Source organism: Perognathus longimembris, chromosome 8 (assembly GCF_023159225.1).
Source record: "Perognathus longimembris pacificus isolate PPM17 chromosome 8, ASM2315922v1, whole genome shotgun sequence".
Classification (NCBI taxonomy): domain Eukaryota; kingdom Metazoa; phylum Chordata; class Mammalia; order Rodentia; family Heteromyidae; genus Perognathus; species Perognathus longimembris.
The window spans coordinates 39,994,427-40,022,049 of record NC_063168.1 but is presented as its reverse complement, the minus strand read 5'-3'; the positions used below and the strand labels follow the sequence as shown (position 1 = coordinate 40,022,049).

Genomic DNA, 27,623 nt, shown 5'->3' with positions numbered 1-27,623 from the left:
ATCCCTAGCCATAGCAATAAGGCAAGAGGAGGACATCAAAGGGATCCACATCGGCAAGGAAGAAATCAAGTTATCCCTATTCGCAGACGACATGATCTTATATCTGAAGGACCCAAAAACTTAGTACCCAAACTCCTACACCTAATAAACCATTTTGGCAAAGTAGCAGGATACAAAATCAATCCACAAATGTCAGCAGCTTTTCTGTACACCAACAATATACAAACAGAAAAGGAAATTATGGATACAATTCCATTTACGGTAGCCAAAAAAAAGAATAAAGCACCTGGGAATCAACTTAACCAAGGACGTGATGGACCTATTTAATGAAAAATATAAAAATCTAATAAGGGAAATCAAAGAAGACACAAGGAGATGGAAAGACTTCCCATGCTCATGGGTAGGCAGAATCAATATAGTAAAAATGGCCATATTGCCCAAATTGTTATACAAATTCAATGCAATACCTATCAAAATCCCAGCTATATTCTTCACTGAAATAGAGAAAGCAACCCATAAATTCATATGGAACAGCAAAAGACCTAGAATAGCCAAAGCAACTCTAGGCAAAAAAAGCAGTGCAGGAGGTATCATAATACCAGACTTCAAGCTCTATTACAGGGCCATCACAACAAAAACAACCTGGTATTGGTATAAAAACAGATCAGAAGACCAATGGATTAGAAGTGAAGATCCAGAAATAAAACCGCACTCTTACAGTCAGCTGATGTTCAACAAAGGAGCTAAAGACATACAATGGAATAAACAGAGCCTCTTCAACTACTGGTGCTGGGAGAACTGGGCAACCATATGCAGAAAACTCAAAGTAGACCCAAGCCTATCACCATGCACCAAGATCAACTCAAAATGGATCAAGGACCTCAACATCAGACCTGAATCCTTGAAACTACTGAAGGACAGAGTAGGAAAGATGCTAGAACTTATAGGCACAGGAAGAAACTTCCTGAATATAGTCCCAGGGGCACAACAAATAGGGGAGAGACTCGACAAATGGGACTACTACAAATTAAAAAGTTTCTGCACAGCTAAGGACATAGCCACCAAACTAGAAAGATAGCCAACCATATGGGAAAGGATCTTTACCAGCACAGCAACAGACAAAGGCCTAATATCTGTCATCTACAGAGAACTCAAAAAACTAAGCCCCTCCAAGCCCAGTAAACCAATTAGGAAATGGGCAAAGGAGCTAAAGAGAGACTTCCCAAGAGAAGAAATAAAAATGGCAAAGAAACATATGAGGAAATGTTCAACATCCTTGGCAGTAAAGGAAATGCAAATAAAAACAACCCTGAGATACCACCTCACCCCAGGTAGAATGGCCTATACTCTGAACTCAGGCAACAACAAATGCTGGAGGGGGTGCGGGTGGGGGGAAAGAGGAACCCTTCTCCATTGTTGGTGGGAGTGCAAATTAGTACAACCACTATGGAGAACAGTATGGAGGTTTCTCAAAAAGCTCAACATAGACCTACCCTATGACTCAGCCATACCATTCCTAGGCATCTACCCTAAACAGCAAGTCCCAAGATATCAAAAAGACATTTGTACTTCCATGTTTATCGCGGCACAATTCACAATAGCCAAAATATGGAAACAACTCAGATGCCCCTCCACAGATGAATGGATCCAAAAAATATGGTACCTATTCACAATGGAATACTACATAGCAATTAGGAATGGTGAAATATTGTTATTCGCAGGGAAATTTTGGTCAGAACTTGAACAAATAATGTTGAGCGAGACAAGCCTACAACACAGAAAACAAAGGGGCATGATCTCCCTGATATATGACTGTTAACAAAGGGAGACGGAGAGACAGTAGAGACCAGGTATGTGAAACCAAAAACTGTTTGTTAAATGGTATTTCCCACAGGATTGGGGCAGCAACCCAACAGTATGTAACTAAAACCAAACAACTACTCAACATATAAAGGTCAAAAATCAACCTCTCAGTGGAATACAATAGCTCAAAAGCTATGTATTTACATTCATATAAGACTACTGTCAACATATTGTCTAATATCGACATTACATTTAAAGCCCTAGGCTAATTTTCTTTGGTGTAGGCCACGTGGCTACTTTATATGTTCTTTGTACATTTTGTATTGTATATATGTCTACCTGACCTAGGAAAGGGAAAGAAAAACAGGGTGTAAGATATCACAAGAAATGTACACACTACCCTACTATGTAACTGTACCCCTTGTGCACAACACCTTGTCAAAATTTTTTGTTTAATTAATAAATAAATTATTTTTAAAAAGACACTAACAATTAAAAAATCTAGGGGTTTGGCTCAACATAGTGCACACCTGCAATCCCAGCGCTTCGAGGCCAGCCTTTTTACAAAACAAATAATAAAGAAAACAAGTAAAAACAAATAAAAGATGAAAAATCAAGCCCACTCACTTGACAAGGAAAAAAATAGTAAACTGTGATTTGACATAACCTTTGTCATAATGAAAAAAAATTTTAAGTAAAAAAACAAAACAAAACAAAAAAAACAAATGGAAGGTAGCATATGTTCCAGACATGATATTGATGAAATCAACCTTGATTCTAACATAAAGATAGACTTCAACACAGCTGCTTCTGAGATATTTGGGGACACTTCTGAGTCCCTGCCATCACTCATAGAAGATTTAAAACTTAATTCTAAAATTTTGCTTTTCACTAAGATGTCTCCTCTAATAAACTTTCCAGGTTTATACCTAGACTCTAGGTCTTAATTCTTTCACCAAAGGAGAAGACTTTTATAAAGTGAGGTAGGGGTGTGTGTGTGTGTGTGTGTGTGTGTGTGTGTGTGTATACTCAATCCTTTCACATTTTTGGATTACTGGTCCTTTACTAGACTTGTGTGTGGCCCTCGTTATTAAGGAAAAATTGAAAAACTTATGTGTGAGTGGTAGAGGGAGGTGAGTCATTTAGCAAATGAGGATTTATTTAAGTACTGTTATCTGCAGTAAAGGAAGCAGTTAGGAGTCACCATTTCAGAATAGCAGTGGAAGAATTTAAAGTGAGACATTTCCCAGTATTGAGGTTGTTTTCCTTGGTAATCCATTAACATTGTGGGTGGAGAAGTACTGGGGGCCACTGCAAAAAATAAACAAGGGAAAGGGAACAACTTTCATTTCTAGAGGATTTCCTGCATTACCTAATGGGAACAGCGGCTTCCACGTTGTTTCTGTTCTCCTATGGTTTGAGAAGCTCTTAAGTGCTTGCTATACGATGAACAAATAGACAAGAGAATAGACAAAAGAACCCTTCACTTGGAGAATTTATCTTCTGGTTTAGTTCATCAACCTGAGACAAATGTTCAATTACTCAACTTTCTCAATTTCATTAATAGTTATCAAAAGTAAGCCTTGGACAAAGATTCAAACGGGTGGTGAGGCCTTAAGAAGAGTCATCTTGGGGGAAGAGGGGAATGAGGGATGAGGTAACAAACAGTACAAGAAATGTGTCCAATGCCTAATGTATGAAACTGTAACCTCTCTGTAATTCAGTTTGATAATAAAATATATATATATTTAAAAAGATAAGAAAAAAATAAAAAAATCTGCAGTTGAAGCTATGTTGCTACTTCTATTTTGGCAAAAATTTAGCAATATACAGAATGATGATTTCAAGCAATTATTGGCTGAAACTTGACCCTTAGCAAACTATATACTTTAATGTTACTTAGGTATAAGAAATCACTAAAGACATACTGTGATTTAAATATACATGAGAGGAGTGAAAAAACAAAAAGAATAAAAAAGAAATGACAAAAAAAGAAGAATCATCTTTAATCTGTGATGACAACTTCATTTAATTTTAAAATACTTTATTTTAAAAATTCAAAAGTATAAATCCATAAGACAGGTTCTGATCTGAAGCTTGACTGCATGATTTAACAGTCCGTACTTCTACCTTTTATCCCGAAGATAGGATCTTTAGGAAGGGAAGTACTGGGATTTTTACCCCTCCCCCCCCCACTAAGATGGGTCCCTGTTCCTGCTGAAAACACACCCTGTTCAGATGGGCATTTTACAGAACTGGGAGAAAGTCAATTTCTCCAGCCTTCTAAAGAGCATTTCTATTCGTACTGGCGGTGATTCACCATCTTCTCTTCCAGATGATGTAGGTTTTAGAATCTCCCCATCGCCCAAGAGAGGGAGTCGGGGGCTGTGGAGTGGGCCAGCCCTTAGGGAGGTGGCACTGGCACTTGACAAACACTTGAGGAAACAGCAGTACGGGTGGCAGGGCTGGGGGAACGGGGCGAACTCCAGTCCTCGGGTCAACCGCGGCGGGGAAGGAGGGTGCGCCGCCGCCCTGACCCCACCCAAGTGCGGGTGGGGAGAGTACCTGGCCTCAGTGCTGGGAGTCGCTAAACCCCTGGCTGAGTGGGCTCCTGGCTCCCCTGCAGGAAAAGGGCCAGCAGGGCATGCACGATAGGAGGAAAACGCCCGGCTCCCCGCAACGCCCAAGCTTTCTGCAGAGCCACCTCGGCCCTCCTCACCGGGCTGAGTGAGACAACCCGAATCACCACCCAGATCGCCATCCGCTCCCCCGCGCCCTCCACCCGCTCCCTACCGCCCCACACCCGCGCTCCTCCGCGCCCCGAACGCAAACGCCGTGGCGCACGGAGCCTGCGCAAGTCACCGAGAAAATTAGGCTGCCCTTTTCCAGGGCGATAATCGAATTAGCCTCAAATTAAACGTGAAATTGGCCCTGGCTGGCGGTGGGGACAAAATCCCCATTGTCCCCTTTTCTCTTTTTTCTTTTTGGCAGGGGCGGCGACCGCAGAGGAGCCCATCCCGCCCAGGGCTGGAAGCCCTGGCTCGAGGCTGGGCCCGAGCTTGGGAGAGCGGGGACGCGCCCAGGGATCGGCTGTCCCAGCTGAACCGGCGCTGGGTGGGCGGCTGCGGGGCTGCGCGCGGCGGCAGAGGGCGGGCGAGGAGGGGGAACCGCGCGGGGCGGAGGGGAGGAGAGGACTGTGCGGGAGAGCGGGGGTGCGCGCGCCCGCAGCCCAGCCCGCGCGCTCGCGCCCTCTCCCCGCCCCTCGCCCCCTCCCGGCCCGCTTTCTCCTCCCCTGCTCCGTGCTCCCCCGCCCCCCGCGCCCGCCCAGCCCCCGGAATCAGTGCAGCTGTTGCCGAGCAGGCTGCGGATTCCTCCAGTCCCTCCCTCAGCCGCCTCTCCACCCGGAGCGAGCGCGCAGTACCGCGCGGCAGCGCCCACTGGTCCCGTCCTGTGAGCCCCGGCCCCAGCCGCGGACAGCCCCGCGGAGTCGCGTCCCGGCCCGCCCGCCCGGCCGCCGAGGAGCGGGAGGAGGACGGGACCCCGGCGCCCCCACCCCGTCCCTGGAGGTAGGTAGGCGGCGGGTCTGGGGGACTGGGCGGGGGGGGGGGGGGGGACGAGGCAGGAAGATGCCAACTCACTGGGGCTGCCTCCCGGGCGGGCTCCGCGGCGGCGGGGGAGGGGCGCGAGCCTGAGGCCGGGGGACGCGGCCGCCCTGCGCCCGGGGGAGAGGCGTGGGGGCGGGGAGATTGCAGAGCCCGGGCGGGGCGGCGCGGTGCGGGGAGCCCAGGGCTCCAGGGCTAATTTATAACGATCGGAGTGACGCGGGTCGTGGGGCGGCGGGCTCCGCAGTGAGGTTGCAGACCCGCCGCGCGCTCCCTGCCTCCTCCCGGGCCTCATCTGCCCTCCGAGCGGGCGCTGCGGCAGCCCTCGGCGCGGGGGTGGTGCGGGGTAGGCGGCCGTGCGGGGGTCTTTCCAGGTCTCCACCAAGCCGGGCTCGGCGGGCGGGGAGCGGGGGTGGCGTTGACAGGGCCCGGCTCTGCGCCTAACGGTACCGGGGATGCGGCCAGGCGTGGTCCGGGCTGCACCGCGCTGCAGCTGAGCCGGAGGCGGTGGCCGCGAGCCTCCCCTCCCGCTTCCCGCCCGGTCCTCGCGCTCGCCCCCCACCCCCCTGCGGGTGCCCGCCCGCTGCTGTCCCCACTCTCCCCGGGCTGGGCGTGAGCCGCCCCGGGGCGCCCAGCTGCCGCCGCGCCTGCCCGCTCACCCCTCGGCTTCGGCCGGACACCCAGCCTTCAACAGGTTCGTGCCAGCGCGTGGACACCCGGGGCCAGCTGCGGGGAGGGGGGCTCACCCCGGACACCACGCCCGCGGCCAGGGGGGGGGCAGCCTTCTCTTTGTTTTTTGTTTTTTGTTTTTTTTTTTTTTTGTGGCCGGGAAGGTGCCAGGTGCTGCCCTTCGACGGGGTGGGGACAGAGGTCGGTCCCACACCTTCGGCCATTATTTTTATATTTTTTACATCTCACAGCCCAGCCCGACGGTGAGGAGCGAACGCCGGGGGAGGGGGGGGGGCGCCATCGGAGGAGAAAAATGGATTCCCTGGTTTATTTGGGCGGGGATGTGCGTTTTTGGCAAGATGGATGGCTCGCGATGCCCTCGCCGTGATGCAGCACAATGCAGCAGCCTGCCCCGGTCCTCGCTGGCGGGGCTTGGCACGGACGCCCGGCGCCTGCGGGCCCCCGCGCTGCCCCACCCAGGCCCGGGGCTGCCCTTGGCCCGCGCCAGGAGCAGCGTCCACCGTGTCGCGCTGCTCTGGCTGGACGTGGCCTGGGGAGGACCGGGTCACCTGGGTGTGAGCAGCGGGGAGTCTTCTCTTTTAGGGCGACCACTCCTTTCTGCTCCAGTTGTGGGCTTGTGCGGGGCGCAGAGGAGTCCGCCCTTCAGCACCAATGCAGGCCGAAGCTCAGGGCCTGCAGATGCTGCGCCAGCCAGATTGCCCACCAGGGGACTCGAACCCTAGGGAGGGGCGGCAGAGGGACTTGGTGGGGTGCGGGGCTGTGGTGCCATCAGCATGAGTGTGGAAAGCTTTTCTGTGCATCACCCATTAAGCTGCATCCCCAGCCCAGATATGCACTCATTTCATTTGTGAAAAGTTGGTGTTAATTAATTATTAGACTTTCACAGCTATAACATTACCTTGTCTTTCTTGGGTCAGTACTGAAAAGATTCAGTCCTATAGGAAACCATTTTTAATGTGACGAATGAATTTTAGTTCTGATGTTCCTGAGAAGATTCATATAAATGTTAGCCTTAAGTTGGATTGTCTTAAAGACATTTTGTGCTGTTGATGGGTAGTAACTGATTCTTAGAACCTGTTTTTGCTCTGTTCTTCACTCTTTTGCTTTTTCTGCAAGCCAAGTACTACTACATATTTGGGTTCTTCTATTGGGGATTGTTAGGCGAATGAGTGCTTGGTTGAAGGTAAATTGCTTTTCAGACTTCTGTTTATCCAGATAGTCAGGTCTCCAGTCATGACTGAGGGAGTATGAGGGCTGCAAAGCTGCATTTATGTATGTTTATATGGACTTTTTTGCATTTTTTTTTTTACAGCTGTACTGAGTAGGGGATTCACAAAGGCAGATCACTACGGCCTCTGTGGCTGATAACTGGTCAGAAGGAGTCATTTCCCAGTGTTATCTAAGTTTCCACTAGCACACAGGAAATATCCCTTTACAATGCCATTTCTGTATTTCACTCAGTGTGGGATGGCAGATGGAATATATTTCAAATGTCACTCCAGGCTCATGTAAAAAGTGTAGGTGAAAAGGGAAATTTCAGTATGCTAGCTGGAAGGGAAGGTCAGTGTTCTGAGCCAAGGGCGTGCCTGCTTTTATTTGTTTTAAATCTCTGATGAATCCCAGCTAGTGCGGAGTAGATCTGCTTGTCAATTGTGTGTGTGTGTGTGAGAGAGAGAGAGGAGATTTTGAGTTTCTCTAATAAAGGGTGGTTAAAATAGGGGAGCTTTTGGATTTGGATTTCACTGTTGTTCTGGGTGTATAAAGTTATGTTGTTAAAGATTTCTGGGAGTGTTGTTTGCATGGATTATCTAATCTTTTTGGATAGAAATATCCTATGTTGGTGTCAGAAGAGGTTTAGCTGTTCTTGCTTACAGACTAGGTGCAGAACTCTGTTGGGTTAAGCTTTTTGTAACTCTTCTGTTTCTTGAAAGACCAAAACCTTGAGTATAGGTGTCATCTCCCATTGTAGAGGCCTTCTGTGGGGAAGATCCTTAGTGAGATTACTAACAACCTCACTGTAGTAGCAAGTGAGAAGACATCCCTGAGCAGGGCTTGCCATTGACAGTTTGCTGGAAGAGTTTAATCATTTTGTCTAAATATATGAAAGTATGACTTGCCTCATGGAAGTACTGTTTTGACATGGAAGGATTTTACTACTAGTAGTAAACCTAGACATGTTGAGTATAAATCATTGGGATGTGGTTTTCTTTTTTATTTGAAATAATTATAAGGTTTTGATTTGAAGAGTTTGCTTGGTTTTGAGTCTTGGTTTTGCTGTGTTGCTTGGGCTGGTTTCAAATTTAAAAGGTTCAAGTCACCCTTCTACCTCAGCCTGATGACTACAGGCTCCCACCACCATACCTGGCTAAGATGTAATCAGGCTTTATTTATTGTTCTGTGGATTTCCCTATGGTAACTCTGCTTTTTCTCTTTGCTAGATTATTGAGAATGCATCCTTCCATAAGGAAAGAGCTAATTAATGCCCTTCCTAGAAGAGCTACTTCTGTGGTTCTGTGAAATTTCTCTTGTAAGGTTACATAGTCTTCAGGTTTTCTGGAAGCACTTTGTGTTTGTAAAGACCTTCTTTAGGTACTCTGATTTCCTTGCTGTGCTGTAGTCAAATATATGTAGTGTAGAATTCTCATCATCTTGTTACCTTGATGAATAAAATTAAGGTATTCCAGTTACATTCACTCATATTTCTATTTTTAAGAATCTCTGGAGAAGGTATTTTGATACTGTCCCTTGCTATCCCAGTGAAGTTCATGGACCACCAACATTAGAATCCTTTGAGAATTTGTTAGAGAATCTTGAACCCCACTCCACACTTTCTAGGTAGTCTCTACACTTTAATAAGACCCCTAAGTGATGTGCATGAAAGAAACTCTGCCCAGTCTCTGAGCTAAGGACCTCCAATGTCAAATGCTTTCTTCTTCTTCTTCTCCTTCTCCTTCTCCTCCTTTTTCTTCTCCTCCTCCTCCTCCTCCTCTTCCTCCTCCTCCTTCTTCTCCTTCTCCTTCTTCCTCCTCTTCTTCCTCCTCTTCCTCCTCCTCCTCTTCCTACTCCTCTTCCTCCTCCTTCACTTCCTCTTCCTCCTCCTCCTCTTCCTCTTCCTCCTCCTCCTTCTCTTTCTTCCCCTCCTCCTGTTCCTCTTTCTTTTTCTCCTTCTTCTTCTCTCTTCTGTCCATTTTTTCCCCTCATGTGTGCCAGTCTTGGGACTTGAAAACTCAGGATCTGGGTGCTGATCCTGAGCTTTTTTTTACTCAAGACTAGCACTCTACCACTTGAGCCACAGCTCAGTTTCCAAATGCTTCCTTCTTGTGTCTTCCTGTTTTTTCTTTTGATGAAGTAGTGGCACTGATTTTTATTTTCTCTTGAGTCACTCGTGATGGGAAAGAAGGTGATGTATTTACTGTTAATTAGTTAATACAGGATTATTTTTTATGAAGTTCCACTTTAATCTTGAGTTGGAAGAGTCCTGTTTATTGGTTTAGGTTGGTCAGTGTTTTGGGTTCTTTTCTAAAATGCCTATAAAGTTGAAAAACATTTTGACTCCCTTGAGGATAAGAAGACATTGACTTTAAGGCAGCAGATCTGGAGCCCAGGAAGCCAGATTTTGACCTCAGAGTCCTCTGCTTTCTCTGGCATCTTGTCCTGTCATTCTACTCCATTGTTTCCTTTTTCTGTTTCTCTTTTATTATTTTTTTTCCTTTCCTTTCTTTTCTTTTTGTGTACTTGTGCGTGTGCAGGGGCTTGGGGCTTGAGCTCAGGACATGGGCCCTGTCCCCAGCTTTTTTTGCTCAGGGTTAGTACTCTACTAGCCTAAGTTCTAGTCTCATTTTTCTTTCTTTTCTTTCGTGTGTGTGTGTGTGTGTGTGTGTGTGTGTGTGTGTGTGTGTTTAATTGGGGATACGAGTTTCATGGACTTTCCTGTGTGGGCTGGGTTTGAACTTTGATCTTCAAATCTCAGCCTTTTGAGTAGCTAGGATTACAGGTGTGAGCCACTGCCCCCTAGCAGTCCATTGTTTTCTTAGGGATTTTTTAAAATTAAATTATTAGTAGATACAAATAATTCTAAAATATATGCTAAAGACCCATAATCCAGTAGGTATTTAGGCAGCCACCACATAAGTTCAAAGAAGAGCCTTATTCTATATTCTGAGACCGTCTATCCAATTTGAATACTTTTCTTGCATTTTTAGATTAACATTACAATCCTATTCATCTATCTTATTGCTGTAGTGCATTCATTTTCACTGCTGTATGGTCTGCTACTACAGCCTATTCATTCATTTTACAAAGGCATTTTGATTGACTGCTATAAAAGAGCAGCATAAATGGTTCTCATCCTTGTTTCCTACGTTTGCTTGTGGGGATATGTACAGATTCTCTGTGAGGTAGAAAGTTTGCCGGATCATATGCATCACCAACGGTACTAGATAATGCCAAACAGTGGTTGTACTACTTGTCTTCCCATTAGCAGTGCATACATACATGTATTATTCATGTACCAAATTTCAGAATCTTATGCAATTGAAAGTTGTAAAATATTGTCTTCTGCTTTTTATTTGGGATTTTCCCAATAAAAAGAAATGAAGAATCTATTTATAGTACTAACCATTCGGATTTCTTTTGTGAAGTACCCATTCAGTCTTTAACCTGTTTTTCTTTTTGATTTTTTTTCATATTCATTTGTAAGAGTTCTGGCCAGCTATCCTTGGCTTAGTTACTCTCCAGACTGTAGTTTCTTCATCAAAAAAATCCAAGTAGTATTATTTGCTTCTTTATATAGTTGATGTGAGATAGCACTGGACAGTGTCAGGCCCAGAGTGGGCCTGCAGTTGGCTTTGGTTCTTTCCCTTTCTCTTGGGCATTCCTAATCAATATGAGCCACAAATCCCCATTGCTATGCTGTGCATAAAATACCTATTTATTTTTGTATCCTAGGAGCTAGTAAGCAGCTTATTTCTTAATTTCTACTTTTTTAAAGACTTATCAATGGATGTTATATATAAACACAGGGTATAATGGCAACATGCTGGGGGGAAAAACCTTCCATGAACATTTCTTCTTATCCAGTAAGCATTTATCCTACTGATGTTATCTCTTGTTTTCTAGTCTTGAGATTACTTGCAGTTTTATTTTTTAGTCTGGAAAATAATTGTAATTAGGCATGGATGTCTGTGTCTGTAATCATAGCTGTTCAGGAGGCTGAGATCTGATGATGATCTTGGTTCAAAGCAAGCCTAGATAAGAAAGTCTGTGAAACTTTTATCTTCATAAAGACAGAAGTGGAACTGTGGCTCAAGTGGTAGAGCACCAGTCTTGAGCAAAAAAGCTAATGGATAGTATCCAGGCACTATTAAGCTATGAAGCCCAACCTCAATATATGTATGTACCTATGGGTGTGAGTGCGCGCGCATGCGCGCGCGCACACACACACACACATTGATACATTCACTTTCCAGAATTTGAAGTTGTGGTATGGTGTGAGGTGGCTTGGAATTGGATAAGAATTAGGAATTAGGTCCTTCAGTCAAGGATTCCAGAACATATAGAATAGACTTTCTATACTGTGTGTGACTTGGGCAACTCATTAATCTTTTGGGCACAGATCTGATTTTATACAGCCATTGTGGAGGTCGAAATATGGTCCATCTCAGCACTGATTTCTGTTTATAGCAAACATTAATCCCTCTATCAACTGAACTAGAGATAGGGTCGCAGTAACGTCTTGACACAGTGTCCTAGTCAATAAGTGCTCACTGATCAAATCTGGCACTCAGTTTTTAAGATCCTATATACTTTCAATATTTGTGAGTAGAAGATATTTTAATAACATGACAATTTAGAATACAGTGAAACAGGAAGGAGTTAGGAGACCAACAAAGAGGTGAGCATGGAATCCAAAGGTAGCCAAGGTAACAGTAATGGTTAAGGGAATGAGAGGAAGAGGGAGTAGATGGAAAGAACATTGTCTAGGTCCAATCCTAAGCTGCCTGCCTATTTAATGCATAGAAGATGGACCCAGTAGATCAGGAACTAAGGTGATAAAGGTTTCAAGTTTCAATGATGACAAAGAGCATAGTCGGTGTGATGACAGAAGCAGACAAGTCAAAGGCATGAGTGGATACTTGGTTGGAAGGAGTTTTGCTTTACATGTTGAGTCAGAGGCTGCAGCTGAATCCTCAGTGGAAGTGGGAAAGTGGTCACGGCTGCCAGAATGTGATGGTGGCTTTAGGATTGCAGGGATCCTGAGTCTCTCCAGTTGCACAACTGGACACTTCGCACAGGTACTCAGTCTCCTTGGAAAAAGTTTTTAGACCTCTCTGATGCCTCAGAATACTGATAAACTGGTGGTAATGACAGTGCCCACCACATAGGACTTCATTCAAGCTAAGCGAGGTAATCCAGGACCCTTCAGGATAATATTAGAGATTATAAAGTGTGGGATTTTTGCTCAGTTTGTTTCATTTTTTGTTTTTGTTTTGCTGTCTTTCAAGGAAGTTGTTTCTTTTTCAGAAAGGATACATTCCAGCAAAAAATATTACTTAACTATTTCCAAGTTTAGTTTATCTTAAACTTGTCGAAGTAGTAAGAAAGGCAAACCTGGTTTAGTATATATTTACTTTTAAACAACCAAGAAAACTTTGAAACTCTAGTATCTGGGGGAGAAGATATAGGTAGTTTATAAAAGAACAAATCAAGGAAGACTAATTATTTTACATATTTTATGCTCATCAGTATATGAAGCACAAATTAAAAGAATGGATTAATTGCCTAAGAATGGTCTCTCAGCACTTGGCAATATATAAGATTGGGAGGAACTACTTTATTTTTTTTAATGCCACTCTTAGGGCTTGAACTCAAGGCCTGGGCTCTGTCTCTGTTTTTTTGCTCAGGGCTAGCGCTCTACCCCTAGAGCCACAATTCCACTTACGGATTTTTGCTGGGGTCTCACAGACTTTCCTGCCCAGGGTGGCTTTGAACCATGATCTTTAAATCTCAGCCTCTGAGTAGCTAGGATTTACAGGCTTGAGCGCAGCTGGGAGGAACTACTTTTAATGATAACCTTCCTTTTCTGTATGAAAAGAAATTCTTATGTAATGTTAAATGTTATAGATGTGGCATATAAGCCACCTACATGTCTTTGTTTTTGTTGTTCTTTCTCTTGTTTTTGTGACAGGATCTCACTGTGTAACCCAGGCTGCCATGAACTTGATTTGCTCCTGCTTCAGCCTCTTGAGTGCTGAGATTTTAGGCATGCACCACACCTGGGTATCATGTGTCTTTAAAATATTGTGTGTGTGTATATATGTGTGTGTGTGTGAGAGAGAGAGAGAGACAGAGAGACAGAGAGACAGAGATAGACAGAGACAAAATTTCCTGCCATGAAGGAACACAATGAGCTATTTTAAGACTTTTTAAATGAGGATTTTTATAGATAGTATTTTGAAGGTGAATCCCACCAAGGAGTCAAGTTGCTATACTTCCAGAACTGCTATGAACTTTAACCAAATGGTTGAAGAGAGTTTTAGGGGTTATGATATGAGATATGAAAGTAAGATTGTTGAGCGAGCATGTGTGAAGCACTGGGTTTGACCCTAATATTTATTTATTTAAATTGAAGTCAATTTTTATATACAAATGTGTAAGCTTAAATTATTTTTATTTATAAATGCATATAAAAAGAAGAGATGTTATAATTTCAAGATTGCTTTCAATTGACCCTTGTTTATAGACATCTTGATTTCATTATCATAAAGTCTCAACTATGGGAGTAATGGCTGAATGATGCATGGGATGTTTCTGCTCTAGAATCTTGAGTTTACTGCTAGCTCTTGTCTTTCATATACAAGCTCAAAACTACTAGTTGGGTAGTAAAACATATGCTGGATACATACTTACTCTAGTAGGATTTTTACCCACAGGATCAGCAAGAATGACATGTAGATTGGTATATAATAGATTTTATTCTTTTGCAGCATGTACATATTCAGCATGTAACTTATGCAATTAACTATGCTTATGCATAGTTAATTCATGATTTTATTAGCATTGGTTATTTCTAGGTGAGGGGAATGCAGGTTCCTACCTCTTCAACTTCTCTTTTTCTTCTCCACAGCATGAGAAATACTTATTTGTGCTCTTTATTTAAAATACCCTACACTTTAAGCCAGGCACTGGTGGCTCACTCCTGTAATCCGAGTTACTTAGGAGGCTGAGATCTGAGGATTGCAGTTCAAGGCCAGCCTGGGCTGGAAAATACATGAGACTCTCATCTCCAATTAACTACCAGAAAACCAGGAATGGTTCTGTGGCTCAAAGTGGTAGAGCACTAATCTTGAGCAAAATTGCTCAGGGATAGTGCCCAGACCCTGAGTTCAAGCCCCATGACCAACAGAAAACAAACAAAAATATCCTATACTTCAAAGCCAGACTCATGGGTCAGCTAAATACACTGTTGTTTAAATCCTTTTTCTATCAGAACTTAAAGAAAGGTAGTATTAATAAGGAATGGGTAATAACATTCGAGTTTCAAAGAGATTTTTCCATTCCTCATCTAAATGTGCATTTTGTTACGGATTTGGTACTTCCTTCTTTGCATGGAGAGTGGGAGAAGATCTAGGAACTGGGCCACAGGGATCTCTGACCAAGGTGAGTGCAAGAGGGCCTCCATTTCTAATGGCCACCACCTTTGATTCGATGAATTTCTTTTAGTTTCTCTGCCTCTGGGGTCGCTCTTTCAGAGATAATTTTTCTAGTGTGTTTACCTCAAGGCCAAATCTGAATGTTAAAAGGTTGCACTTTTTTCTGGAATATTCTTCACCAGATGTACAGAATATTGGGGTGGGCAAGGGGATTTTTAGTGGGGGAGGGCCCCTTTACCTATTTTCCTCTTATTTATTTAAATGGAAGGCAAATCTAGACTCCTCCTTGAAATAATATGTGTTTGGTTTTCTCTGGTGTTCATTTTCAACCTGAGCATTTGGCGAGATTTTATTGTGAATTATAGAAATATTCAAACTTAAAATATACATGTACTACTTTGTCTGCTAATTTACACAGTATATATAGGTTTGTTTTCTGAATAATAGAATACCCTCATAAAGACATGGAGTAGCATAAAACCATTATAATAAAAATAGAAAAAGTGTTAAAATATTTTTATTATCAAAGTAATGATATTTACTGTTTACTGTAGATCATGTGGAAAATAAAGGCAAATGCAAAAAGGAAAATTTAAACCACTTGGTTTTCCACTACCCCAGAAATGTAGTCACATTTTGGTGTTTATCCTATAGGCCTTTTTCCCTCTGTACATATTTCCTATCTCACCAATCTGTAACAAGGTGTAGGGTTTTGGCTATAATCACACAATGTTTATTACTCTTCTAGTTTATACATGTAGCATGGCAAAACATGAAGCTTGATTATAGGTCATAGCCAGAGCTGTCCATGAACACTGTCTGATGTCTGCAGCTATTTTAGTAGTGATATTTAAGAAAAATAATGAAGAAATAAAGAATCCAAAGTTTGTTTATTATAGACATTTCTCTGAATTAATTTTTTTTGCAATGGAAAAATACCAGAAATCAAGTTCTCATTAGATAATGTGTGCTTTCTGTTGTGTTTTGAAAGGAGCTCCCATCAGAGTCACATTAATTCCCTTGAGAGATGGCTCCATGTACTTTGGGACAGCATCTGATTTTATTTTTTACCTTTAGATTTTAGTGTCTTTGAAACAGCTTACCCCATAATGTGTCACAAATGGAATGGACTGATTGTAATCTTGTTTTTGTTTTTTTTTTCCCCCTGTAATCAGTTTTACTGAGCTGGGTTTGGGTATAGCTGTTGATTTTTTTTTTTTTTTTTGCCAGTCCTGGGCCTTGGACTCAGGGCCTGAGCACTGTTCCTGGCTTCTTTTTGCTCAAGGTTAGCACTCTGCCACTTGGGCCACAGCACCACTTCTGTCCATTTTCTGTATATGTGGTGCTGGGGAATTGAACCCAGGGCTTCATGTATACAAGACAAGCACTCTTGCCACTAGGCCATATTCCCAGCCCTGGGTATAGCTGTTGAAAGCATAGATTCAATTTTGGCTTTCTAAGGGTCTTAATGTTAATTGAGTTCTTTAAAATTCTCTCTTTGGATATAGGATCTGTTTAAAGGAGAAAAAGTGCAATATACATGCTTGATTATGCAAGTCATTTCTCTTATCTTTGGGACATTTCTCTTATCCAGGACCCACTAGCTGACTCCTCTTCATTGCCTCAGTTCTAACTTGGCCCCTTTCTGAGGCAGGCACTAAAATGACTTCTCCATATGCTGAGGGAAAAGGGATTGTGAAGAGGACAGAAATAACCCTTTGATTGGAAGAGAAAGTAAGCCCTTTTCAGCAGTTTCCATTAGGCACTTAGGGACTGTTGGTCTTATTTGGGATGGTGGGCCACCTGGAAAAATGACCAATGATGTTCTCAGTTTGACCAGTGAAGGACAGACAGTAAGGGCTCCTTTCCTGCATGAGAGGCAGTGATCTGGACTGGGTAATAGATCTGGACAGCATGGGTGGACTTCCCTTCTTCAGACAAGGAATTCTTCACAACTCCAGCCCTATGGGGGAGCATTCTCTACACGAGGCAGAAATCCATCAAGGGACTCTTGATGATTGTGCTTCTCAACTCCCTTGCTCACCCTTCTTTCTTGTCTTGGTTCTGGTATTTGGCTCCCTTCTGAAGAAGAGCCCTCAAACTGACTGTAGTCACTGCACATGTTGGGTCTTAACACTTGGGGTGGCAGTGAACTCAGGCAGTGCCTGCAGGGTCCTGATGACCCACATTAGGGGAGGGCAGGGGACTGGAATGTAGCCTCAGCTGGACCTCTGACCGGATGAGAATACCTGTCACTATTTTGGGAAGTGAGTGGTTGCCAGAGGACTCAGTCAGTGGCGTCTTTGAGAGAGGCCTGGTCCTTCTCACAGTGGCTTGACAATCTGGCTGCCAGCTCCCCTCAGATTCTCAACTTATCTCCCTGGAGTGGGTGGAGAGGTAGGAGTGCCCTAATCCTAGCACAAAGAGATTTGAGTGCCCTTTGGAAAGGAAAGAAACAGGCACATACCTGTTTGATTCGTTGTGAAGGTAGGGTTTTTGTTGTTGGTTTGCTTGTTTCTAAATTGTTTGCTGCTAAAGATATTCCTGTTTCCCTGATAATAAAGATGGTTTGTTTTTGAAATGATGCTCCTGACATGAAGAGTACTAATTCTATCCTAGTGCTAAAAAACAAAACAAAATTATTGGATCCTTGAAGGGTTAAAGTTTAGAGAATAGACTAGCTAGTTTATAATTTTGCTTCAAAGGAAGATTTCTTTCTTCTTGTAAAGGTGATATACAGAGGCGTTACAGTTGCATAAGTAGGTATTGAGTACATTTCTTTTTGAAAGAGCCTCTTCCCTGGTTTTCTCCCAGTTTTTTCCCTCTTGGTCTCCCTCCCCCACAAATTGTATAGTTCATTTTCAATATAGTATTTAGTATCACTGCTGAATTAGTTCACCCTTTGTCCCACCACTTGAAGATTTTTTCTATTAATTATATATTTTTCTGACTAAAGAAATATTCTTTGTATAATTACATGTTTTAAAAAAATTCTTATGGGCTATTCTGTTGGGCAAATTCTGTTGGGCTATTTATCCACTTGTTAAAGGAAACTAAGTCACATGAAAAAGACAGGGTTTTAGTGGATTATACTTCAAAATGATTTCTCCATGTTTTTTACTTTATAAATAACTGGATACTTAATGTAAAGAGTCTATCAATAGCTGGCCTATCGCTGGAATGTTGTGCAGCTGTGCAGAACCGGAGGCTCAAATGTGCTAATTAAATACAGAATGGAATGTAGCAGCATGTGGTTAACCATTCCAGCTTGTTTTTGAAAAGGATTTTTTTTTTTTTGCCAAATATTAACAACTAGAGAGTATTCTGACTTTTAGGAGATGTACCACTATGTTAAGTTATTCTTTGCATGGAGGTAATGGATCCCGTTAAAAACTGAGATTCGCCTTTAGTATACACAGGATTAATAATGTATTTTAACATGCGGCCACATTTGGCCAGACTGGTTTAGCCTCAGCAGCCCTGTCTTTATTGTGATTTGGTCTTTTTTGCATGATTTGAACTTCTTTCCTTAGTTTGTGAGGGCTTTTCTTTGAGCAGTAAGGCACAGCAATTCTTCTCAGTGAATAATATTATGAAATTTTTCTTGTGTCTTTTGGATTAAGCTGGATCTACACAGCTGGTGGTCTGGATTTTTTTTTTTTTAAGTCTGGCATTGTGCAGAGTGGCCGAATGGGGAAAAATGGTAATGTGGTTAGGTAATGTGGTAACATCTTACTTGATATGTCTTTGGAGATAAGTGGGATGTGAGTCCAGCAAGGCTGAGCATAATATGTTGGAATGCATTGGAGAGCTGCCAAGAGATTGGAAGCAAGCTGTGTGACAAACACTAATGCAGCCATGTCCTGCCTTAAAATAGCTGCAGGTGAGGTCTTGAAACTTGCCATTTCACTTGAGTAGAGACTGTTCTTTTAAATAAAAAATACTACCAAGAAATGGAGACTATCACTTTCCTTTGGATTTTAGGAATGTCTGTTTATTAAATTTTGTTCCAACTGTCTTTTAAAAGATTCTGAACATTGATTTAGGAAATTACTTCTTTTATTTTGCTTGTTTTGGGGCTTGATCTTGGGGCCTGAGCACACTGTCCTTGAGTTTTTTGCTCAAGTCTAGTGCCCTATCACTAAGGCCCACAGCTCCACTCCTGGCTTTTTGGGTGGTTAACTAGACATAGGAATCTCACGGAATATCCTTCCCTGGGCTGGCTTTGACCTGTGCTCTTCAGATCTCAGCCTCCTGAGTAGCTAAGATTATAAGTACAAACCATGGGCGCCTGGCAACAATTACTTTTTAATAACATCTTACATGGTTTGATTGGATTAATCAGTAATGCATTAGCCCAAATTTCACTTGGAGTTCCTCTGCCCGAACTTACCTTGCTCAGAGCAAAATGTTCAGTCTTTGTGATTTAAATAAAAATTAGGGCTCTGAAGATTTAAAACAAAAAGTCTTATATTTTATATATTCAATATGTATTGGACGTGAAATACTGATGTTTAAACACTGAAACATTGTAGAGGCAAAGTAAGAGGCACTGGGCACTGTCCTGTGGCATCTTAACACACATGTTTTTTGTTTGTTTTCTTGCTTTTTTACTTAGGTCCACTGATAATTTATCTTCATTATTCTTGATTCTAATTGATTAACTTTCTAATTGCAGTCTCTCTGGCTCTCAGTAGAAAGATATACGTTTTAAAGTTGGGGTAGGAAAAACAAAGCAAGCAGGGAGTGGTCTTTCCCTATGCAGAAGAATTTTTTTAATGCAGTATTTGGATTAATGAAGAGTAGAAATAAAGAATGTGTGAAATAGCATATGGAAACAGTGAGTGACCTTCTAAGGGACTTAAACATAAGCCAAATTCCTTAAAAGCAAATCTACTAGATAACATTAATAGATAAATTAACTTCTTCTTTTTTTTTTTTTTTTTGGACAGTTGTGGGGCTTGAACTTAAGGTCTGGGCACTGTCCCTGAGCTGTTTTTGCTCAAGGCTGGTCCTCTACCACTTTGAGCCACAGTATCACTTCCAATCCTATAACTTTTAAAGTCCTTTAGAGACTTGGATTTAGGCTTATTATAATCATTTTATACCTCCATAGAGCATTCTGCAAAGGCTGTTTCTTTGGTATCACTTCATATTTTTTATAGATCCTACATTTTCCTTTGTCACTTCCAGTACTTTATATAAATCACAGAGATCTGTTCTTGTTTGGAAACATGGTTTCCAGCTCTGTGTAAGTGTTCTACATTTAGATTTACCTTGGTGATTACTGTGCCTTTTGACCAATAAGTTGAAGCTATTTTAAGGATGTTTAGACTACATAACAATATTTTGTGTTTTTACAAAATGAAAAATACTTTGTGGAAAACATATGAAAAGAGCTCCTTTAGATATATTTACCTTTTCTTTTTTAGATTGCAATTTCCGATGGTATTGGCTATTGGAAATGTTTGTTTCCCTTAGTGAGTTTATGATGTCTACTTTTTGTTTTTGAGTTTCTCTTTTACATATATACCTTGTTTTGTTGTTGTTGTTGTTGTTGTTGTTGTTTGGCTTCTAAAACACAGCCTTGAGCCAGCTCTGGTGGCTAACTCATATAATCCTAGCTATGCAGGAGGCTGAGATCTCAGGATCATGGTTTGAAGCTAGCCTGGGCAGGAAAGTCAATGAGACTCTAATCTCCAGTTAACCACCAAAAAAGCTGGAAGCTGAGCTGTGGCTAATAGAAGTGGTAGAGTGACAGCCTTCAGCAAAACAGCTCAGGCACAGTGCCCAGGCCCCTAAGTTCAAGCCCTAGGACGAATAAAACATGGCCTTGGATGTTCCAAACAAAGTGAGCTATTAGCTATCTTTTTCTTTTTTTTTTTTTTTTTTTCTATCTTGGGGCTTGAACTTAGGGCCTATGCACTGTCCCTGAGCTTTTTTGCTCAAGACTAGCATTCTACCATTTGAGCCACTGCTGTACTTCCAGCTCTTTTGATGGTTAATTTGGAGTGTGTGTGTGTGGGGGGGGGGATTGCATAGACAGAGCAGGGTGTTAGTTGGCTCCTTGTGGGCAGGCAGGTGGCAGCTTTACTGAAACCTGCTACAGATGGTAGTGGCCTGACAGGTGAGGATCACATGGAGGTCATTCCTCTGGTGTGTGTGTGGCAGGGGGGGGGGGGGGGGGTTAGTAATGACTTTGTTTATGAAATGCTAGCCAGTCTAGATGTTTCCACAGCTGTTGTCAGCTACCCAAAATTAAATCAAACTTGTTGAAATGGTAAGTTTTGCTGTCTGGATAGGCTTAGGTGATAGTGCTTCCTATACTTACAAAAGTCTCTATTCTAATGCAATAATAAATATGTTTGGGTAATTGAAAGCTCCATGACTCGATTACAGAGGCAGTAAGGTGTAGTGGCTCTGAGTGCAGACTTCAGACAGGGCCATTCTTCCTGAGTCTGAACTCTGATTTCACACTGCTAGTACTTGTGGACAACTTTCTAATAACATAGGAAAGTTTTTAACATAAAAGAGAAGATTATGTAAATACTGAGACTTCAACTATATAAAAAATACACAAAGAGAAATAAGGGCCAAGCACTGGTGGCTCATACCTTAATCCTAACAATGCAGGAGGCTTAAGACTGGAGGATTGCAGTTGGAAGCCAACCTGGGTAGAACAGTCTGCTTAAATTAAACTCTTATCTCCAATTACATAACCAACATGCTGCCTAGAAGTGTGACTCAAGTGGTAGATGCCAGCTCTGAGTGAAAAAGATGGGCCACCAAGGTCCTGATTTCAGGCCCCAGTACTAGCACAAAAAGGAGGGAGGAAGGAAGGAAGGGAGAGACATTGTCAGCATTAGTTTTTTTTGGGGGGGGGGGGCGGTCAGATAAGGGCGCAGTAGAACTCATCGTGATTTTTGCTTTCTTCTCTGTTCTTTTCTGAATTTTCTAGTCTACAAGAAGCATGTTACTTTTACAGTTTGGAAAAGTAAGCTTTGTTTTTAGAGGCCCTCATATCCCTTGCAAACAATTAGTATGTTGATTATAAGAATATCTTACTTTTCTTTTAAAGCTCAAGGCCTTCTATTTGGCAACAGTTTGCCTCCTTTCTGGTTCTGCAGTGCTTTCACATTCTTACAACTGTGCCCCAGAGTAATGAAACTCAAACGGTTTTAGTTTAGAAATTTCATCATTTAGATTATTCCACTAATTCAGACTGATAGTGTAGTAAGAAGAATGCCATTTGTGATCTTTCTTCGGCAAATTGTGAAATTCAGTAAGGTGAGACACGTTGAGTTCACAGTTTTGATTTTCGCATGTGGGAGGGAGATACCATTGGTTATCACCTACCAGCTCAAGATGAAGCACAGCAATCTATGCATAGAATTTCTCAGAGTCTGGCACACTGTGGGAGATGAGTTAGTGATGTTCCTCCCCTCACTGACCACCGCCCTTTCCCCCAGCTAAACTACAAACAAGACTTGACCATGTGGAATTAGTCACTAAATACCATAGTGTTTACCTCCCTGATCTTTAGTGCTCAGTTTAGGAACCCATGGATCAAATTGGCCTTATTGTTGTGTGTTTATTCTATTCTCTATCTTCATATAGCTCAGTGCATGTCATTGTATACATTGTATACATTTGTTTAAGAAAAATGTTCTTCCATGGTTTGTCATACAATTGAAGCTGGGGGTGTAGTCACACATTTTCAGAAACTCAGTGGTACAGACTTACACCAATGTAATCCTAACTGGTGTCATGTATCTGTCACAGAATGATGGGGTCCTTGCCCTGTGTTTTTTTCTCTTGCAGGGATTCTAGCTAATTGAATGTTACCTTTATTATCCAAGTTAGCCAGAACTAGTCATATGCCCTGCCTACCCCCCTGCAAGTATGGCAGACAACAGTAATCCTCCCCTGTGACCAAAATGAGACTGAATACATGTGATGTTTAGAAGTTTCCAGATATAACACTGCAGATAATATGGTCTGGCTCAGTGTTTCACACCATCTTTGAAGCACTAGTTCTGAAGTATGTTAACACATGTTACATATGAAGAGCATTTCCTGGTCAAGTAAGTTGGGAATGCTGGGCTAAGGACGTCTCAGAGTCTTTGTATGTAATAGGCTGTCCAGAGGACAGTGTGACTTAGGGTGTGACCTTGGAATTCATACTATTTTTTGTATCCTATCATTTTTTTTTTTTGGCTAGTCCTGGGCCTTGGACTCAGGGCCTGAGCACTGTCCCTGGCTTCTTCCCGCTCAAGGCTAGCACTCTGCCACTTGAGCCACAGCGCCACTTCTGGCCGTTTTCTGTATATGTGGTGCTGGGGAATCGAACCTAGGGCCTCGTGTATCCGAGGCAGGCACTCTTGCCACTAGGCTATATCCCCAGCCTGTATCCTATCTTTGGCATGGAGTTTAATAGAATATGCTTGGATATATGAGTGTAGTCTATTCTCAAATAAAGAAGTAATATTGGAATTGCATTTTAATTTTAAAATTATTTTTTAAAAAGTGGGGAGTAAGAAAGAGCAATAGAGAAAGTGAATTTGATCAGCGTATGTTATATGCATGTATGGACACATTTCAGTGAACCCTTTTGTACAATTAATATAGACAAATATTTTTAATTATGAAAAAATTTAAGTATTACCTTGAGAAAGGACTTTGCTTTTATTGTTTATTAGAAGAGTTGACTATTTGAAGACTCTTGATTTCTACTGTTAAAATCAAATTGCCTGGAATGTTTATGAATTTCAGTCACTCAGTTATATGCTTATGCTTAATCTATAGGATGTTTCTTCATTTGGTTGTTTTTGTGTTCTAAACTTACCATGGACAAGAGGAAAGTAAACAAATCATGACCACATATTGTAATGGTTAGAAAACACTAATCAGTTTGAAGAAATGATCCAAACACTGATTTTTTTTGATGTTATTGTTGTTGGCTTCAGTATTTTTCTTGGTTCTCTCTGACTCTGTAACAAGTTTTCTAGAAATCTTGAAATGAGACACGGCTGGAATAGAGGCTCAGATAAGAACTGAGAGACAGCTTTTGTCAAGAGAAGTAATTTCTTCACCAGAAGCCTTTGGATTTAAACAGAGATTGTTGCCAGGAATTTCATGCCTGCATATGTAAGGAATCTTGGTGTGGAAGTTTTCCCTTAACTGTGGCTGTGAACCTTGTGTAACAAAACTAGGTAAGAAGGAGCTGCTGGTTTATAACTACATAGCCAAGGCATGTAATGGTCAACAACCTTGGAATTGGTGCCATTTTCTTTCTCCTCCTAATGATGAAATTATGTGGAATGAAGGCTGAGAATTCACTTTTTTTTTTTTTTTTTGCCAGTCCTGGGCTTGAACTCTGGACCTGGGCACTGCCCTGAGCTTTTTGCTCAAAGCTAGCATTCTACCACTTGAGCCACAGAGCCACTTCTGGATTTTTCTGTTTATGTGATACTGAGGAATTGAACCCAGGGCTTTATGCATGCTTGACAAACACTCTACCACTAAGCCACATTCCCAGCTCCCCAGAATTCACTATTTTTTCAGTTTGGTTATTTTTCCTTTGTGAGTGGACACCATGAAAAGCAATTGCTGCTTCGTGACAGGAAGCACACTTTCAAATCTGTCAGTTCACCCAGCAACCCCATCTCACCCCTGCCCCAATGTCATTATGGGCAGGACTGATTGTTAGTAGACTTGCCTTGCAAATGCAGTGTGAGGAGGATTTGAGGCAAGAAAACCTTTAGAGCCATGGTTCTGTTGTAGAAAACCATTCATGAATCTTCAAAAAACATTTTTCACCTGGCGTTTCACTTAGCTGATAAAAGTCAAGTTTAAATATCCAGGAATATTACACATGTGGGAGTACTCATCTTTTACCACAGAGTTAGCTGCCCCAGGCCTCCTTGCAGGGTCTTGGTCTAGAACTTGTCTTTTTGGGGGATGGGGTAGGCAACAAAATTTCACCCTATTTGAGGGAGCTGGTGTTTGTCGACTTCAGATGTTTATGTTACGTTGATATAAGTCTGTACTTATTTATTTGTTTGTCTATTTCCAGTACCAGGACTTGAACTCAGGACCTCACATTCTCATTTTCTTGCTTATGGCTGGTACTGTACCACTTGAACATTGCCTTCAGTTTAGCTTTTTGCTAGCTAACTGGAGATGTATCCTCACAGATTTTTATGCCTAGGCTGATTTCAGACCATGACTATTCAGGTTTTTGCCTCCTAAATAGCTAGAATTATAGGTGTTAGCCACTTGGGCCCAGCTCTTCTTTTTTTTTTTTTTTTTTTTTTTTGAAGACAAGGTCTCACTGACTTATATAGCCCAGGCAGGCCTTGATCCCTGAGCCTTCTGAGTGCTGAGAGGACCCGTGTGCATGCACCAGTACAGTCAATATATACCTATTCATGAAAGAGATTTATTTCTTCACCTTTGATAACTTATAATGTGATCCCCTCAACTCTGTGGATCCTTTGGAGAGCCAGTTGTTAGGAAGTTCTATGTAAAAGCAGTGTTTTCTCTTTGCAGGCTAAAGCTCATGGTCAGAAATAATGTAGAGAATGCATATAATTGGAGATTTTATCTTAGTATATCCATGCTTTTATGTCAAGGGAGAGACTAAGGCTCAGAGAGCCTAGGTGAACTCACACAGATTCGTATAGTACAAGGACTGAAACTACCCTGGGTCAGTGACATTTAAACTCTGTATCCTTGTACCCATTTTCAAAGTGCCAAACCCTGAAAGGCATCTACCCTTTGCTTATTACGACCACTTGTGGTGCATTTTGAAATGATTTCTATGAGGAAAGCTTAGGAGTGTACACTCATGGTTGTTTTCATGTGGTCAAGCTAGCATTAATAGTTAAGCATTTATTTATTTATTTATTTTGCCAGTCCTGGGGCTTGGACTCAGGGCTTGAGCACTGTCCCTGGCTTCTTTTTGCTCAAGGCTAGCACTCTGCCACTTGAGCCACAGCGCCACTTCTGGCCGTTTTCTGTATATGTGGTGCTGGGGAATTGAACCCAGGGCTTCATGTAGATGAGGCATGCATTCTTTGCCACTAGGCCATATCCCCAGCCCCATTAATGGTTAAGCATTTACTGGAGAAACAGAAAGTGCTTTAAAAATGCACAGTCTAAAAGGTTAAAAAGAGATAGGAGGGCTGGGAATGTGGCCTAGTGGTAGAGTGCTTGCCTAGCATGCATGAAGCCCTGGGTTCAATTCCTCAGCACCACATACACAGAAAATGCCAGAAGTGGTGCTGTGGCTACAGTAGTAGAGTGCTAGCCTTGAGCAAAAAGAAGCTCAGAGACAGTGTACAGGCCCTGAGTTCAAGCCCCAGGACTGGCAAAAACAAACAACAACAGCAACAAAAAGAGAAAGGAGATTTCAGTTTTTAATTTTCCTTTTTTTTTGGCCAGTCCTGGGCCTTGGACCCAGGGCCTGAGCACTGTCCCTGGCTTCTTCCCGCTCAAGGCTAGCACTCCGCCACTTGAGCCACAGCGCCACTTCTGGCCGTTTTCTGTATATGTGGTGCTGGGGAATCGAACCTAGGGCCTCGTGTATCCGAGGCAGGCACTCTTGCCACTAGGCTATATCCCCAGCCCCTTAATTTTCCTTTTTTATTAAGGAAAAAAAAAGGAAAGCTCATGGTTATGGAACTGAAAGTTAACATATATTTTATCCCAATGAAAAGATTAAATAGCTGCTGCCTTTGCTTCCCAGGCTAGGGTGAAGGAAGAGGCAGGTTGTTCCAAAATACAAAGGGATCTGGTTAAATATTACTTTCATAATTAAACATCTTAGACCTGGGGATGTCAGTGGGAGCTGACTGAGGTATCCTCTGTAACCATAGGTGATTTGTGCTGGGCATAAACAGTGATATAAAGGGTTGGTAAAGGACAATTCTGAAAAACATGGCCTTTACTTACCACTGCTGCCTGGAATCAATTTGTAACTATATTGGAAAACTAGAATATGAGGTAAAAGGGCATCTCATCCTCCCCTACTCTCCATGCTCTTCCAAAGAAGGTAGGACTTGGGAAAGAGCATCTCACAGTGGCTGAGTTCTGATTTTGGAGCCACACTGTCTGACTCTGCTACCTCTACATTAGTAAGTGGGCTCTGGGAGGTGACTATATACCTTATTATTCAAACTAGATAACAATAATTATTGTACCAGTACAACAGGTGCAAAATAGGACTATCAAAGGCAAACCAAATAATATGGTTATCCTGGTCTTATCAAATTACCTAATCTTAGTTTTTCTACATTGTGAATGGGCCTGATAATAGTACTCACTTCTTAAGAGTCTTAAGGTTAAATGCAAAAAACCAAACAACAACAACAACAAAACCCTCACTTAAGTGCTTGGAATGTTGAAATGTTGGAATGTTGTTTGACCCATAATAAGTATTCAGTAGTTAGCTAGTGAAAAAAATTATTACTTAGGACATTTAACTCACATACTATCCACTTATATATTCAGTTTGATTTCTGTTGTCTTCATATTATTTCTCCAAAGCAAATTTTGTTTTCGATTTTATTGCATAAATAATGCCATCTTTTAATGACTAATTCTGCATATGGTACCTTCTCAAATTGTTCAATTTTTTTTTAGTCTTTCCACAGGAGAGTACAATTTGCTTTCAGTTCATTAGCTACCTGTATAATGTGCCATTATAATGTGCATCTGTGGTAGAGAGAAGGTTACCATTGGGACACCTTTATTAAGTTGTAGCTAATTAGCATTCGCTGTAGAGAACACACTGCATAGCTGACCCTATGATAGAGGAATAGTTGTGTGGTTGAGTGGGTGGGGAGTGGCAAAATGAGAACTTTTCTCTGCCTCT

The 27,623-nt window shown here is 42.1% G+C and overlaps 1 protein-coding gene across 2 annotated transcripts in view; it reads left to right on the top strand.

The window, feature by feature from the left end:
• Positions 1-5,143: 5,143 nt before the first annotated feature.
• Sptbn1 (spectrin beta, non-erythrocytic 1) overlaps positions 5,144-27,623 on the top strand; it is a 180,892-nt gene continuing 158,412 nt past the window's right edge. Inside the window, exon 1 of one of the 2 annotated variants that reach the window (XM_048352929.1) lies at positions 5,144-5,369. The gene's annotated coding sequence lies outside the window, so the exon portion shown is untranslated. Of the gene's footprint in view, positions 5,370-5,858; positions 6,100-27,623 lie in introns of those variants that run through there. The other variant, XM_048352930.1, reaches the window with a different exon arrangement.